The sequence below is a fragment of the Pholcus phalangioides genome, unplaced genomic scaffold (genome assembly GCF_987345545.1).
Source record: "Pholcus phalangioides strain wild (caught in Gottingen) unplaced genomic scaffold, Ppha-v1.0 ptg000007l_1, whole genome shotgun sequence".
NCBI lineage: Eukaryota > Metazoa > Arthropoda > Arachnida > Araneae > Pholcidae > Pholcus > Pholcus phalangioides.
Genome location: NW_028301600.1, coordinates 56,974,473 through 56,986,306, shown reverse-complemented (window position 1 = coordinate 56,986,306; position 11,834 = coordinate 56,974,473). Strand labels below are relative to the sequence as shown.

Genomic DNA, 11,834 nt, shown 5'->3' with positions numbered 1-11,834 from the left:
GGTGATAAGAAAGATTTTTTAGAAACTATGATAGTTGTGGAGGGCCTTTATCTTACAGCCATTAGAGAATCTTGGGCGATGGGGATGAATCTTTCTTACACAGCTCAGGATACGATACTTTTTTTGAGAATTAGATCTGATAGGAAAGGGGGTGGAGTGTTGATATACGTGAAATCATGTTTCCAGGATGGAGAATGTAACGTGCAGAGAAGTGATATCGAAACTATATATGGGTTGAGCTTGAAAACAAAAGATATCATAAACTTATTGTAGGGGTTTGTTACAATCCGCCGAATAGGGATCCAAACTATATCCCCAAACTTCATGACGAAATTTCCTACATGTGCAAGCATAAGAGGGTTGTCATATTAGGGGATTTCAATAACCCGGATATCTATTGGGAGAACATTTCAGCTAGAGATCAATATGAAAAAGACTTTAAGTTGGTGCTCGATAATTTTTTCCATCAGCATGTGAGGATCTTCTCGAACATGTTGGGGGGGGGGGGGGGGAAGAGTTTTCTTCCAGTGATCATCGTGTCATCAGTTTTCATTCTAACTTTTCTTTGGGTAAGGTTGACAACAAAAGACTGGTTCCTTGTTTTCGGAGAACTAACTTCGACGTTTTGAGAGGAAGGTTAGCGGAAGTTTTCAAAGACCGATTGGAATCAGTCCGGGTGGTTAGTCGATGGGAAGAATTTAGTACGAAGCTTTCCTCTATTTTGCACGAGGTCATATATATTGTTCGAAAAAAGCGTGTTTGTACATCGCGACCTCTATGGTTCACGGATAGCGTGCGTAACCTTTATCTTTAAAAGAAAAGAGCATTTAGAGAGTATAAAAGTGGACGAGGTGACCTATCATTTTTTACTGATAAAAGAAGAGCGTTGAAGAAAGCGATGAGGGATCGTAAAAAGTAAGTTGAATCTAGGTTGGCAGATAACATTGGCTCTGACCCAAAATCATTTTTTCGATACGTCAATAATGGATGTAAGGGGACAGTTGGCCCCTTATCGAGAGGAGGGTCTAGGGTAGACAGCAATGTAGTGCTTTAAACGACTTTTTCGCATCGGTTTTTCAGAGAGATAATGATATTCAATGTACGGGTGTTGCATGGGGTAATTAAAATTCTCAACGATATTCAAGTAGAAAACGTGGAGGTCCTAAATCTTCTAAAAAATGTACGTGCAAGCAAAGGACCAGGTGATATCTATCCCAGGGAATGTGCTAATGAATTGTTGGGCCAGTCGCACAGATCTACAGGAGTAGTGTTGCTGAGGGTATCGTCAATATAGCACTATCAAAACGTGGAGTTGTTTCAATTCCAAGATTATTGCATTGCTATTAGATGGCACCACTATAATATATGACCAAAAAACCTACACAATTTTTCCCAACTAAAGCAGAACTGCAAAAAAGCAAAACAAAAAAAAATCCTTCTCCATAATTGTTCACACAATAAAAATGACCAGTTTTATTGCATTGTCTGGAGCAACACGAGAGGTTTTATTGTTTTTGGGAGCGTTGCCTTTTTTGCCAAGGGCAATTTCACCATAGGCATGAGCATTGTATCTCATTATCTTTATTTTTGAATAGAACAGGTAACACTCCCCATCCCTTCACAGTTCAGCTGTTGGTGAGCAGTGGTATTCTTGAAATGGATAGTGCAGTTTTGTTATTCCAGAGGTTTTTTTTGGACTTTTTCATATTATCTTGGAGAACAAGCTCTGGACCCTGCTTATATAGAGGCAACTTGGGTTTCTGATATTCTGGGAATTTTGACAGAGATCAAAGGGTGTGAAAATGCTTAAAATAAAAACATGTTTCAGAGTGAATTTTTTTTTCACTTGAAAAAGGACAAAAGGGCAAATTTTCTAAAACCTAGGACAATAGTTGAAATGACATCGAAAAGGAGGGCATGTCATCCTGAAGGAGAAAATGTCTGGTATCCCTACATTAGATCTATTCATATACATGCAATACATTCTGCCATGTACCAATTAATAAGAAAATTCCTCAGAGGAATGTTTACAAAGTGTAATATGGTTTAGGAGAGAGAAGTGGCAATTTTTTTTCTTAGTATTTCTTTTACACCCCAGCAGTTTATTCACCGGAAATTAGAGTACTAAGACTATGTCATATAATCTGTGAAATGAAAGGGATACAAGAGACAAAAATTAAAAAAAACAATGAAAGCTCATTTATTTTACAGTTTTTGATAACTTTTGACATACATTTGGCTATAAAATTTATAAAATATGAAAATAACAACCTGATACATCAATTATTATATGAAGAAAAATAAATGCAGCAGAATCTTATACCCCATCATTCTTGCAAAAAACTTCCTTCTCCAGTACAACCACAAATTATTACTATCCTAATATTCTCTTTCAAAAAAAACAGGAGATTCCATATATGACATGTTTCAAATAAGGTTATAGATACTTTCTTTGAAAAAATGAAGCACTTAAACACAGAAGTAGAATTTTTTTTGCTATAAATTCCATCACATATTATGACTCACAAATAGTGATAAAAATGTTATACATTTGAAATGCAATTGTATGGCATTGGAATGAATATATTGACAAAAAATTATTATCATCAAGACATGTTTGAACCAAAAGAAGTTTTCACTTTTCTAAGTGTATTGATTTTATTCTTTTTAATTATAAATAGTAGGTCTCTTAATGTAATAAATAAAAATTTTCAATACATTCCAGACCAGTTTTTCTGTTACTTATTACACCAGGGGCCAAATTTTTTTTACTCTACACGTAGACCTTAAAAATCTTGGGATCTTTCTTGTATGCAACAATCAGATTTTTTTTTTCCAGAATATGCAGTATAAGCTTTATTTTTTTATGTACAGGCAATATACAATGTAAACAATTCTCTTCATGTGACTAATCTCTTTTCAATAAAATAAATTTAATCAAACTCTTGTAATTTTTGTTATGGAATTTTTTTCTGAATCGTTAATTCAAGAATGAAAATGATTATTGAAGAGTTTGGATGCTCAGACCATGGCCCCCACATCCTGGAGCAAGGTCCCTAGGCTAGGATCTATTGTGCATTTATAGCATGAAAAAACAAAAAAATGATAGTAACTGTCCCAGACCCAAGAGCTGGAGCCCTGTCAGCATCACCCTTGTGAGGGTCATGGCGCAGACCCATTATTATATCATGAAAAATTATGAATCAACAACATATACTGGATAATAATTCATGAGCTTTAGGATATTGCTTGTTTTTCCTCCCAAAATTTCATCGCCACAAGAATTCTGACTTTTCACATTTGGGCACCCTTATGATCGAGGTTAGAATTTTAAAAATTTCAATACATTTTCGGCATCTTTCTATAGTGTTCTCACACTTCAATTTGGAATTGCAGCCATTACTACATTCAATATACTACTATGTTCCAAAGTTCTAAGACTTATTTTATTATGGAAAAATGAAGAGAAGAGAAATAGAACCTGTTTATATATATTTGGTGTTTCCTACAAACTCCCCTGTGCAATTATACATTTTTGCTATTGTTCATACAAAGATGTAAATGCGGATTACAAGCTTTTTTTGCGGAAGTGTATAGATGGCTTTTCTTTCCGAGTTCACCTCAGCATAATATCCAGAAAAATAAAATGTTTCCTGTATAGATAAACTTCACTAAAAAATACTAAGAAATCACCCCAACGAATAAGGCAAATATTTGGAAAATACAAAATTCCTAATGCATTTCAATACATAGTGGGGTGTCATCTTCAGAGTAAGAATATGTAACCACTAATCGAGAATACCAAATCTTAACTCTCAGCTAGGAGAGCACAACTGAGAGTTAAGATTCGGTATTCAACCCAAGTGTAATCCTCAGTCAGTGTGTTTGTGTGATTGGTGGTTAAATATTTTTTCCTCTGAAGACAACACCTACTGTGTGTCAAAATACATTAAGAGTTTTGTATTTTCTGTATACTTGCCTTATTTCTTGGTGATTTCTTAGCCTTTTTTTGTTACTGCAGTGCCTTCGTCTCTGCTTGCTGTACTTCTTCAGAAACTGAGAATCTTTGCCCCTTAAGAAAATTCTTTGTCCGAGAGAAACAGTCACATGAGGCAAGATCAGGGGGAATAAGCTGGTTGTAGAAGTATTGAAATGTTGTTTTGACAGGTTATCTGACACCAGGAGGGACCGATGAGCTGGTGCATTGTCATGATGGAGCACCCATGCCTTGGCATTCCAAAGATCTGGTCGCTTGCGTCTCACCGAATCATGCAAATGTTTAAGGGCTCACAGGCCTCTCCTGGTATCAGATTTACCTGTTAAAACACCACATTCTAATAATTTCACAACCAGCTTATTCCCCTGATCTTGCCGTATGTGGCCTTTTCCTCAGATAACGAATTTGCTTAAGTGGCAACAATTCTTACGTTCCAAAGAAGATCAGTGATGAAGCCACTAGAGGGTTTGACAAAAAAGATTTTAATGTGGGTTGCAAACCTTTGTGTGAACAATGGCAAAAAAATGCATATATATATATAATTACACAGAGTAGTTACTTTGAAGGAAACGCCAAACAAACAGGTTTTATCTGTATTCATTGTTCTATAATAAAATAAATCCCAGAACTTTTTTCTAATGTATTAATACTTTCATTCTTAAATGTTCTCCGCATACTCTTGACAATCCAATAACACAAACCCTTTATGAATCACGACTCAATCAGATTATAGTATTTTTCTTTTACGGATTTGCACTTCCTATAATATGCTATTTCTTGATAAACTTATAATTTTCAAGGGAAAAACATCTCTTACAGCCCCATTTAAATCAAAATTGATGTTTGAATGAATTTTAAGTAGTCAAGCCATGATTTGTATAACAATGTAAATAAGTAGGAAAAAAACAAGGCTTGCAACAAGGGTGGATGAGTTGTGTGATGGAAATCAGTAAATTTTTACACATGAACAGATGCTGCTATTCATTTATGTAAGCATTTTAACAGCTTTGTGTTGTTCATAACTGCATATTACAAAATTAGGATGGCTAGATGTTGAAATAAGTGGCTCAAATTAGAATAATACAGTGAAATTTGGTTAATTTGAATCTGAGAAGATAACAGCAAAACAGTTTGAATTATCCAATTCTTTGACATAGGATGACTATATTCTTATTAAAAAAAATGAAAACTCTTAATAATTATAAAAAATGTTATCGAACACAATACACATAGGCCTACACTCACTATGCTAATTTAATCACTCTTATGCAAACAAGTAGGAACTGTAGAGCAATCCACCTAGTCTAGATCTAGCCTTTAGTAATTATAACTAGTTCTCCCTCCTTGAATAACATTTATCTTGCACCCAGTTCTATTCTGACAATGACGTGAGGCAACTGTAAAAATGTGGCTACAACAGCAAAGATATTTTTTTCCATTTTAAATGAAAATTTTTGTTGTATTGACCAAGTAGATGTCTCAGCCAACATGAAGATTATATAAAATAATAGTTTATGTATACATACAGGGTGTCTATAATTGAAGCATGTTGCGAAAACTATTTACAGTCTCAACTACTCATCAGAAAATTATGAAACTATGAATATTTTAATAAAGGGGTGGGGAGAGTTTTGGGGCCACATTAAAGACCAAAAATATACACATAGCTTTAGGATCACAGTGTTCATAAAAGAGTTTCACATGCAAGGCACATTCATGTAAACTCAACATCATACTCTTTAATGAGAAGTAGGAATAGAAACAGTTGTGTTAGAGATGTTTAGATATATCCTGCTATAAAACTTGAGTAGTTCAGTCCTATAATTGTAAAAAATTAACATATGTGCTTCAATTCATATATATCCAGCATCCTTTACTGTTGAATGTTGGAAAAGATTTATTTTGCTCTTGATTTCTTTCCATGAGAGGAAAGATACGTGGTGTGATGCCCCTACAACATCAATGATATGTGCAGGTGACCTAATATATACATATGTATACATTGACACCATCATCATATCCTAACCTTCAAGTCTCTGTCTCCCACTCATGTTTCTTTCTCATCCTCTTATTAAGACATTCCCAAATTTTCACAGCTTTCTGATAGACAGACAAAAAATGGCACTTTCAAAGTTGCAGCCAAGTAATTTGGAAGTTGAAAAAAAATCTAATTTTTAACTCAAAATAACCCTGATAACTCTTTATATTGTAAATTCTAAGTAATACACCAAACTTCTCAAGTAACTGCTCAAAGATGCTTTATAAGCTTTTTTCCCTTGGTGCTTCATCTGTACATGATGGGGGGGGGGGGAGAAGAAAAACTAATAGCCTTACATTCACTAAATACGCAGAAAACTTGGATGCTTCTGAGATCAAGAGAAAATCACTAGAATTTCAAGTTGTACAGCACTATAGATATTTATGTGGTTTGAAAGGTCTCATACAGATTATGAATTAAAAAAAAATATTCAAACTACTTCAAATACAGTACAACTTCAGATTATGAGTGTTTCACAAGATGAGAAAAATTTTGGATGTTAACTTGGTGAACTAGTGATATACAAGCTGTAGGTATGCCAAAGCCTCCTAGATGAGGACCAGTCTATAAGAAGCTTTGTTTATTCATGTCTGATGAGCATCACATGACCACAACCAAAAAGCCCACAGTTCTCTTCCTCTCACTCCAGGACAAGCAGTCTTAATGAGTTCAGGGGTTGGGTCCAAGCATTTCTTTGGGATCCTTTTATTATTTGGATACAAGAAAGACCAAATTAAAAAAAAACAATATTGTATGCCTACATGTATTAATGAAAACCTCAAATAGTTTGAGGAGCCCTTGTTCAACTTGGGCTTCTTCCCAGCCCTGTGGGAGAATTAAACAAATTGACACAAGTCCATGAATGACTCTTACCCTCATGTATTGATGCAAACAGGGATTTTGCAGTGAAAATTCTTTCCTTTTTATCACTCTGATCATACTTCAGCTTTCAATATAAAATATGTAAAAATTCATTGATATAAAATAACTTAATGTGCACTTTATCTTTGAAAAGTCATAGCTGGCATGAGAGAGATGGTTGCGAAAAGAATTGTTTGAGTTTGCATTATTCCTTATGGGAAAATGTGGTTGGATGTACACATTTTGGATTACAAGCACATTCACAGAACAAATTATGTTCGCAAATCAAAGATTCACTGTATGCAATTATTTCTTTTATAACATGAATTATTTTTCTATTAACCTTTTTTAACAGCTTAATTCTTTCATACATAAGATCGTTTTAATGCAATATTACGTTAAAAACAAGCCAGTCCATGTGAGCATCTGGAAAAGGGAAATTACTATGATTACACAATTTTTCGTCTTTGTTATAAATAATGATTTTTTTTTTTTAATAAAATGTGATTTTTTTTCAATCCTTAAATTCTGTAAGAACCAAATTCATGCGAAAAGGTTTTAGTCTGAAACAACAAACAATTCTTGAATCCAGCTTTTTGGCAAAATTTAAAAATACAAATACAAAAGAGAAATTTATAAAAGAAAAAAAAATTAATCAAATTCTCTCACACTTGGTAGTTCTTAAAGAAAAAAACTATTTTTTTTTACATATATATCCTGAACATTCTTGTGATACCAAACATGGAGCATCCTTTATAATAAAAATATTACTTCTCTCAACTATTGTTAAGTTACTAAGTATTCAATTTTTTTTTCAGTGATTTTTGAATCCCTTCTGAGTATATCAGGTATATCTAAAAATGCAATAGATTTGATAATAAATGAACAGCGATTGAAATATTGCCTGTTTAACACAAAATTTTTGATATTGACATTTATCAGTTTGATGTCACACGATGGATGATTACAGTGAAACAGTAAACTCGACTGAAGGAAAAAATTTGAGTTATCTCACATCTTCAAAAAATGATGAAGTTATAACACTTAATATTAGTATCATATTTATGGGGTTTTAAATTTAGAAACTGCTATACTTTATGAAACAATTTTTAGAAAACTTATGGTGATATATTATTATATAAACATTAACTTACATGACAATTTTTAAAATTAATCATTATGAACTATAAATTCAGATATGCCCATGAAATTTACATGTATTTAAGCTTAAATTTACACGTACACTCTAACAAATAAAGGATCACATTAATAACAGATTATTCATAGATTGAAAATTGTTGATAAATGAAATGACTCAATAGTGCATCACCATAGCAAAAAGATATTACTTATTTTATGATAATACAAAAATAATTGCAAAATGTGTATCAAATGAACAAAAAAAAATTATATCCTAGAATTAAGGAATATCAATAGTTTTGCTGATATGTTGTAAAAAAAATCGAAAAAAAAAAGATTTGTTACATCAAAGTGACTCAAAGAACAGTTCATAATAGTAAAAAACTATTTTTTATCTTGCAATAGTTACTTCTCAAACACTCCAACAGCTCACAAGTTGGTATCATGAATAAGTCTTATCATAGTCATATTAATCCATGGCCTCAGTCACATAGAGCCCCCTTCATGTGCAATAAGTGCCATTCACTATTCAACCCTGACATTTTTTTAGCAAATTATATTTACACACAAAAAAAATTACACATTATAACTCCACACTTCAATTGTAGCTTTTTGTATTTTTTAATTTTTTTTTTTTGTTATTTGAGTTTTTATGCATAATAGGAACTAGTTTTAAATGTTTGTTTTCAAAACAGATGATAAAAAAAGATTAGTTTTTCTTTTTTACAAAACAACACATTTTAAAAAGTTTCTCATTTAAAAATTAAAGAACTGTATAAACATGATAATGCACACACAAAGACATATGTTTGTACCAAATTCATAGCCAAAAATAGAGGAACTTTCAAAGCCACCTAGATAGTGAAAAATAATTGCTATACACTCAGACACACCAAAATGTTCCCTCATCTTACATGGTCTTTACTATTTTTAGCAACCAACTGATCATAGTTTTTCTGGTAATGAGGGAATGAAAAATTAAACAAAGAAATAGAAGAAAACATTACTTTTAAATAAGAAATGCAACTATATATAGTGTGGTTTTTTTTTTCTTTTGCGTGTGTATTCATATCTGTCTGCTTCATAGTTCGGAAATGAATGAAAACCAGAGCTACTCATTTAAAAAAAAAATGTAATTTACATTTTTGCATGAATGGTATATAAATATACAGAAATAGCAAATAATTTGATTTATATCTTTTAGATGTATGAAAGTCATTTCCAAAAGCAAACTGATGGCATGAAGGAAACCCTTCATGAGGAAATAGGGGTTTTCACAAATAACTAGTTTTTAAATAAAATTCAGAGATTTTGAAAAATGCATAATTTAAAGTATTTGAAATCGGGTTACAAACACTCAAAGCTATTGTTTATCACAATAGCAAGTGATAACATTTAAGCAACAACTGTGTTTACCCTATTAAATATTTAAAATAATTGAGCTTCCTTGACACATATTTTTCAAATGCCTTCAAAAGATTTAAGGCATTACTTAAAGTAATATAAAAGGAACACAAGTCTTTTCAAAAGTCATAGTAGAATTTGAAAGCAAGTATTTTGGCATTATAGAAAAACTAACAACTTTACAATCAAACATTCATTACTTAATATTGTGAGAAAAAAATTTAAAATTGCCATTAAAAATTTTGAGCAACGTATAAAAGCTGGTGCATCTCAATTTTTACATCCACTTACCGTAGCAAAAATGTATAAATACTTAGATAGTACTTATTTCACATTATTATAAAATATGGCATTATCAAAACATGGTGAAAAAAACAGATGAAACATTCTAGAATTATACAAACAAATAGGAATGAAGATGATATTGAAACATCACAACCTTTCATTAAGTCTTTCAAAAATGTACATTGGTTCTTCAAACACAAACATAAAATACATATGTATATAATTCAATTTTTGAATAAAAATATATACAACAGATACTACACAAAAATTTATTCAACAAAATAAATAACAAACATTCTCCATTTTCTCTTATTCACTGATCACACAAAAAAGTCAACTTTTCTATTTTAAGCATTGATATAAAATATACTTTTTAGTTGTATTAGTTGAGCCACCAGAAAAATTATGTAAGTACTGTGTAAAACTTTGATAAACTGACTTTTTACATAGTTTAATATCAGAACTACATATATAACTAGATGCGAGTTCTATTTCAGTTAAAGAGGTTTTGTTCACAGATAAAAATGAAATGTTTATTGGTTTTTTGCTATGAATAAATGTACAGAAACGTTCATATTGGAGATCTCTTGAATTTAAATAAAAATGTATGTTTCGTAAACCTAGAAGCCAAGTATATCTCCCAAAAAAAGATATACACGTCAATGTCAAGAGATTCATTTCTCTACCAGAATATGACACAACAAGTTGACATAATAAACAAAGAGAACAGTAATTGATCACAGTAGTGCAGGTGCTTTGGCAGTGACTGGTGGGCTATTACAGCTGCTGCCAGCAGCAGCCTCCACATCCTAAATTGCACCAACCATATTGATCACACTGACCAGATTTCGCACACAAAGTGCCTCATGGAATGCTGGAGACAAGACAGTAAAACAGCCATCCTTTGGAACTTTCAGTATGGCACTTTCTGAATTCTTTATATCAATAAGATACTGCAGAAAAGAAAATTTGAATGCATGAGTTGTTTTGAAAGGTGTTAATTACAAAACATGTCATAAATAAAACATTGGTAGAATTTGTTAGAATATATATTTATTTTTGCCTTAAATGGCAAACATCTGCATGCAAGAAAAAAACAAAAATTATTTTGCTATTGCTCTACAAGCTGTGAAAGTAAACCTGTTTGATGACCATCTTTCTTAGAATGCTAGTAACACAAATTAATACCGAGTGGCGTGGTGGAAAGATGCTCGACTACCACCGTGAAGGTTGTTGCCGTGGTCCCGGGTTCGAACCCAAGGGAGGATATAGATAAGATATTTTCCCTAACGAACTTGAGGCAACCACTGATAGACAGCGCCTTCATTTCCAACTCATCTCATTAATGGCAGTAAATTGATATGGCCAGAGTTGGTGTTTGGTGAAGTAGTAACACAAATTAAAGCATCTGTTCACTAAGTATGACTAATCCAAGTGATGAAATTAATATTTTTATAACACAGTAGGACCCCGATTATCTGAGCCTCAATTCACAAGTTTTGGTTTATCCAAGGTACTTTTCATAGAATAATTTAAAAAAATTAGGTGTTCAGAAGAAGAAATGTGAAATACCTTGCATCGGTACAAACTATTTCACAGAATGCCTATGCCAGTATTTAAAAAAAAAAAAAATGTGATAGTACTTCTTGTGAAGAAATGAATTGTGGGTGGGGGGAAGGTAGGTAGAAACTAAGGATACCACATGGGATCCTATGGGTTTGCTTAATGGGGGGGGGAGGGGGAATGGGTGCTTGTGAAATGGAGCTATTTGATTGGTTTATTCAAATTTTCTTACGATTTCTGCTCATAATGAACTTTAGCCTTGGCACTGGGATCGGTGGTGTTGATTTATTGTCGTTTACTAATTTATTTTTGAAGGTCCAAATATATGTGTCTTTGTGAAAGTTTAAATCAGCCATGGACTTTATGGAAAACTTCCACTTCCTGAAATTTGAATCTATGGCCCTCTTGCCAGCAGTGAGTGGCGATGGTCAATTTTTCATTCTTCATTTTTAACACAAAATGAGCATGCTCATTCAATCTAGTTTTTAATCTAATGCTGATGTGAAAAAAAAAAAAGCAGTTTCAATTCCAGTTGCCAAGTACAAT

The 11,834-nt window shown here is 32.5% G+C and overlaps 1 protein-coding gene across 1 annotated transcript in view; it reads right to left on the bottom strand.

The window, feature by feature from the left end:
* Positions 1 to 2,176: 2,176 nt before the first annotated feature.
* Positions 2,177 to 11,834, bottom strand: part of AdamTS-A (ADAM metallopeptidase with thrombospondin type 1 motif A) — a 228,653-nt gene continuing 218,995 nt past the window's right edge. The window contains exon 36 of the mRNA XM_089233594.1: positions 2,177 to 10,678. The gene's annotated coding sequence lies outside the window, so the exon portion shown is untranslated. The remainder of the gene's footprint in view (positions 10,679 to 11,834) is intronic.